The sequence below is a fragment of the Pygoscelis adeliae genome, unplaced genomic scaffold (genome assembly GCF_000699105.1).
Source record: "Pygoscelis adeliae isolate BGI_AS28 unplaced genomic scaffold, ASM69910v1 Scaffold414, whole genome shotgun sequence".
Taxonomy (NCBI): Eukaryota; Metazoa; Chordata; class Aves; order Sphenisciformes; family Spheniscidae; genus Pygoscelis; species Pygoscelis adeliae.
Genome location: NW_008824673.1, coordinates 737,842 through 744,119, shown reverse-complemented (window position 1 = coordinate 744,119; position 6,278 = coordinate 737,842). Strand labels below are relative to the sequence as shown.

General features: G+C 46.7%; 1 protein-coding gene across 1 annotated transcript in view; it reads right to left on the bottom strand.

Annotated features, from left to right (window-relative positions):
* FBXO31 (F-box protein 31) overlaps positions 1 to 6,266 on the bottom strand; it is a 28,044-nt gene extending 21,778 nt beyond the window's left edge. The window contains exon 1 of the mRNA XM_009323044.1: positions 6,250 to 6,266. The gene's annotated coding sequence lies outside the window, so the exon portion shown is untranslated. The remainder of the gene's footprint in view (positions 1 to 6,249) is intronic.
* Positions 6,267 to 6,278: the final 12 nt, after the last annotated feature.

Here is a 6,278-nt window from a genome sequence, read left to right as displayed (position 1 = left end):
GAGGTCAGCAGCAAAGTGCCTGCCGACTTGCGTAGCAAAAGTCAGAGGAAGCTCTAAGCGTTATCAAACACAAGGTGGGATGAGGAAGCACAATTAGCCGGAGAGCAGACAGACCAGCTCGCAGGAAACTACATCCAGCCCAGCACAAACAAGCTATTTAGCGCTGGGCTACCGCCAGCTGACCCGACACAGCCGTTCTGCAGATTTGTGAAACCAGAGCTCCGCTGGAGGCTGGAAATTCAGACCCCACCCTGCAGGTCACCCCGTGTCTATCCCTCCTGCCAGAGCTATCAAGGCTTTCAACCACTGGTCTGCACATGTACACAAGTGGGTATGTGTTTGGTAATTACATCAAAGGGATGGAGGGAACAGTATGTTTCCTCAGCTGATCAGAAAGCTAGAGATCTTTGTAAGATGACAGAAACAGTGTGGTCATAGCCTGCTGTTTGGAAACAGCCAACTCTTTCCATGTAAACAAATACTCACCTGGCCACAGAATCAGTAAGACGCACACTTTGCGCAGCAGGCATTGCAGCTAGATTAAATTCAGTGTCACTGAAGATATTTATACTGCATCAGAAAGGGAGGAGACATGCAGAGGATCCTGCCCAAATGGCATTTCTCCATGGTGCTCTCTAACAGCCGTGCTACCACAGTGACGGTCTCTCTTCCTCCAGAAGGTGCTGATTTTTCGCAAAGCGTTTTCCCTAGTAGATCTGTAAATCACTTCCAGTGCAGTCTCAGTGCAGTGCCACGACAGAGCCACTACCAGCAGGTATCTTGAAACAACAGGGTGGGGTGGCAAGTGATTTGATGTTAAAGCTCTCCCAGTTTCATGCAAGTGCCCTTGATAACCTGCAGTGAAATTTTATGAAAGCAAAACCACTACTAAAGGTGCATTTCCTAAGTTTTGTAGTTCAAACCTTTCCTGGAAAGATTCAAAGTTCTCCCAAGTAATAGCAAGCTCCTTTCAAAAAAAAAAAAAAAGACAAAAATTTAGAATTTCAATATTGCTACACGCTATTTGACATTAGACATCCAAGGCTTATAAGAAAGTAGTATCAAGAAAAAAAATAATCTCATTTTAATGTGCTTTAACACTCACCTCACTTTATGATAACTAGTCCTTACCCTGTTCTGTTCAGCAAACGACTACAAAGAGTCAAAATCCCAGAGTGATGGCTTAACTCCGGGTAAGTGCATCACTTAAGCTCTTCTGACCCATGAGCTGTTAATACCACAAGGGCCTCTTCGTGGGAAAAAAATCAGTCTCTTGGCTCACAGTGCCTACAAAAACTCCAAATACCATAAGCAAGAAAGCTGGCCACCTCTTTTTAACCCAGAAGACAAGAGGGACGTAAAACTAACAGTAAGTAGAGCTGCAAGATAGTTACAGAAAAATAAAACTGGTAAGGTGTTCTTTACAGAGAACAGAAAGCTTTTTCCAAGAAAGCTTTGAAGGGCTCAAGCTTCCTGGGAAATTCCACTTCGGTGCAATTAAGTCTATTTTAAGGAAACATATCTCAGTGCAACAGCTCACCAAGTAAAGTATTTTAAGGAGTTAATAGTCACAGAAATATACGCACGAAATTTATACCATTAGAAAATGGCTAGTTAATCCTGCTTCAAAAGCAAGGATGGAAATTGGGTTTAAGGTTCTTACTTGACCAGCTGGAAAGCCTGTTTTATTAGGTTTATAAGGACTGCTTGAAAGATTTACCAAACACACAGTGACACAGTGCTGTTTCCATGGTCACATGCACTGGAATTTAAAGGACTTGGAAAGGCAGTCTCCATTTATTATGAACTGCACCAATACTTTCACAAGTATAATTTACTCCCTGGCCTGCTCCCACCATATGCTCTTCTAAGCCCCACGTTCCCGTCTCCTTTCCACAAGAAGCCATGTCACGCACCTCCCTCTGTGTGGTCTACGCTGAAATTTAAAACAAACAAACAAACAAACAAGGCTCTTCCAACCCAGGCAGGGGAAGAGCCCCTGTACTCATATCAAAGACCAAATTACTGCTTTTTTCTTTCTCAGCATGGCAACGCCAGTAAGCAGCTGCAAGCACTGTATGTGGACATCCGCAATTCAGAGGCAATTAGGATGTCTGGTAGAGCTTGACACCCTTACCATTGCTGAGTTTCCACTGTGCCCTGACTAATCAAGTCCTCCAATTATTCCTGGATCAATGCGTGTTTACAAGGCTGTACACGGAACAGAAAGCACAGAAACTTCCTGGATTATTTCAGAGACCACAAAAACGGGAGATTCTCAGGCTAGCACCTCCAAAATACCAGGTAGACACATTTGGAACCAGTTTCTTGTTTCCAAAGGCTGAACTATCAGATTAAAATACACCAAATACTTTCCCAAACATTTCTCCCAGGGGAAGGCTTGTAGTTACCACCGAGATATTTTGCAGCCGCAAATAAGGAGCTGAGCAAAAGGAGATTTGATCTGCAACAAATGAAAGCATTGCGGAAACCTTAAAGCAAAAGACGGGTAGCTTCAGATCGGCAGCTTACAAACAGATCTAAGGAAGGCCCTCTGAAGGATGGCTACGGCTAGCGAGCCCCTGCCATGAGCAGTGAGAAACAGCAAACCATTGCCAAGTTGTAGCCTAAAAGCCAAAGAATGTGGTCAGAGATGAAGAAAAGCCCGTGATGGTTCACCAGAGAAACACACTATGCAACGCTTTAACCTCACATAAAGGGAGATTAGAGCCTTGTGACTTATTAAAACCACCTCTGCATTTACTAAGGTGCAGCACTACAAGAAATTGTTCCTGTTGTGGGAACAGTTGTACATCAAACTCCTGCGTGGATTCTCCAGAGTCTTGTAAGACCTCAACTCCATGCAACAGTCCCCTCCCTGAGTGTATAAACCAAACTTCCCACTCTTCTCCACAGGCACCTCCGCTGGAGGTTGTTTTCACAAACAAAAGCCTTTTCATCCAAGCTCTAGATCTGGTTATTCTGAATTACTGATCTGTTTCCAGGTGCTCTGCTGCACTTGCGCTGTTTTATTTCAAGATGAAAGTGGTTACCGTTTAAAATGGACTATCAGGTGTTAATCAAGGTAGGTCAGGCCACCAGCCAGGGTGCAACACGCTTTAATTCTGCTCCCACCGCAGAGATCAGCAATCTCCTATTTATAGAAAACATGAAAGTGACTGCAATCCTCTTTTTGCCAAAGAAGCAATTCAGAGACACTGTTTACCCCAAACAGTTGCAATGGTAAAAGGACAGCAGCCCGAAGAGCCATGCCAGTGTTACACAACTACTTCTGGTTAATCCCAGCGCTCTCCCAGTTCACCATCACCAGTAAAAGCCACTCCACTTTCAGGAAGACAAGCCCTCTGGGTGCTTGCACTAATCACAACACGTTCTCAAGACTAATCTACAACTGAGTCGGCCCACAGCAGTGCAAGAGCAAGATACCAACGCTCAAGGGATTGAGTACCCCAGCTGACCTGGGCAACGGCCAGGCTTTTGCTTACATTCAGCACTGCTCCCGTCCAAGACAAAGGTAGAAAATGGCTAAAACAAAGCACTGCAACAATCAGATTCTCTCAGAGAAGAACTGTTCTGCTTAATTTTAGGATTGTCTTTCTTGTCTCTTTACTGTTGTGCATTTCTGAAAACACAAATAGTTTTGCATATGCAACCAACGCAAAGCTGAAGTCTACTGGTTACTTCCTCAAAGAGCTCAGCTCTGGAACATCATCAGTAGGCTTCAGAGTGAATCAGCTATCAATACAAGGAGTATGCTAGGAGAGGCACACACGCTCTCACTCTGTTTCTAGGACATGCAGCTTCACAAGACGCGTTACTATGCCGTGCTTAGACCCAGGCAGATGCAAGCACACACTTAAGAACTGTCCTCAGTTGGGAAGTGGCTTGTTTTTGAAGAAGATTACAAAAAGTAATTACATTTTATGGTTGACTATCATACAGTCACCAATGTACAGCTATACAGAAATACAGTACAGGATACTCTGAATTTTATATGTGTATTAATATACTAATACCTGACGTCCATACACGTCCTCAAGTAGCTGCACTCATCACACAGTTGCACGCTCACATTTGAACACACTCAGTAGCTGAGCATGTGCATTGTATCACTAAAATATATGCAGAGAAGTTAATTGCAAAGTAGCTCCAAAAACGGTGACCAATTTTAGACTCACGTGTACAAATGCTCAAAGTTACAGTACTACCACAACGGTCGTTACTCACACCACTGTGTAGAGCAATGCAAAGCACTATGAACAGTGCAAGAAGTCCAGATCAGGAACCGCTTGGAGAACCATGACTGGTTAAAAGATTGCAGCAACAGTTGTACTGAGTTTTTCAGCCAGGAACCTGACCCTTATCTGTTCAGCACAGCTTGCACGCCACGTCTTTGGTACAAGATCTACCTCAGTCACACCAGCAGTCCACCAATACGTTCTCTGACAGTGGTTGGAACGGATACATCAGGGAAACGTAAGAAACAGTGTGCAAAAGAGAATAAAAATTTGGTTTTACGCACCTCTCACCTTGCAGCTAGCTAAGGGCCTTGAGACAGGAGTCTTAATACTTTCCCTTCCTGTCCAGTTTAGTTTTAGCCATACAAAGCCCACTGTTTCTTTAAATTTCTTTATCTGCTTTATCCACTGGCAAGAAAATCCAAGGAGCAGTCACGAACTTAATACATAAATTTATTTCCCCATCAGGCCTAATCTAGTGGTTCCTTTACAAGACAATCTAGCCTATATTTAAAAATAATATACATTTCTATAGACACATTTTGCCAGGATCACAACCTATCAAATAATTAGCCAGTGAAGTTTTGCAAACCATTCATGAAATACACAAACGTCCATGAGGACTCTATGTCAGTAGAGGAGTATAATGCATGAATGAATGCCATTTTATTAGCCTGTCTCCAAAAAACAATGTTAAGTTATTGGGACAATGGGATGACCCCATGCTGAATTAAGAAATAAGAATGCTTTGGTATACGTTTTCTAGGTACAGCCTTTGTACTGTCCAAGGGTTCTTGGATAGTGCTGACAAGGCATGAATTCATTCCTGCAAGGTTTAATGCATTTGAACAGATCCCGTTGCCTGCCACGCCGACATACCTAAATTCTTCATCCCGATGCCCTCACTGGTATTAAAAACAGAAAACAAACAACAACAACAAAATATACATGACTTCATGTGCTGGCAGCAGATGCACCTGGCAGGATCACACTACGAAGAGAGACGATGAGCACAGCAAGACAGCCCTCGGAGGGTGGGACAGCCGCTGGATTAACAAACAGGGGACAGAGAACCACACCGATATGAGGAAAAGGACGAGGAGTAAAGAGTAAGGATCGCAGCCTAACAGAGCAGGGCCACAGCAACACAGAACTGAGGCACTACTGAGAAAAAACGCCCCCAAGCCTTTGCATTAACGCAGCACAGCATCCTTGCAACAGACACTCCCCAGGAAACGCACATGCAAACCAGGAACCCCTCCGAACCCGGCACTGTACTTCCCGAGACGGGACAGGAACGGGTGACCTTACCCAGGCCTGCCCTGCTCCATCCGTTCACTAGACCCCAGCAGGCTCCCTGCTCCCGCTCTACCTGCTGTGCCTCCATGGCTCCAGGACCCCCGGCTGCACACCCAAGGACTCCTTTCTTCCCCAGTGCGGCCCCGTTCTGCTGGGACCGATCACTCCCTTTCCTCGCTGCCTGAAATACTCCATTCTCAGGATTCACCCAAGGACACCCTACACGGAGGAATCATCTGCCAGGGCCAGGGCCTGGTCCCATCCCCGTCCCATCCCCATCCCTCCCCTCCAGCTGCCACCCCGGGGAACAACCCCAGCTTGATGCCCTTTGCTAAAGCTGCTCACACGTCACCCCTTTGGCAGCAAGTGCCACCAAGAAGGGACCGTGCCCCACAGGACCCGGGATCTGCCCTTCTCTCCACCCTCCACACACGGAGCCCTGCATGCACCCCTCGCGGCCCCACAACCCGCGCTCCCTCAGGCCCCAGCTCTTTCCTGCACCCCCAGACCTCACACAGCACCCCTTCAGGGCCCCCACCCCACACCCCATCACCTCCCCACGTTTCCTCCGGGTCCTCCTGCATCCTCCGGGACCCTGACCTTGCACCCCCGGCCCCATCTCCTCCTCCCTGCATCCTCCGGGACGCCCCACCCTGCACCCCCCGGCCCCCCACCTCGGGGCGGGCGGTCCCTTCGCGGCAGGGCCGCCGCCCGGCCGGG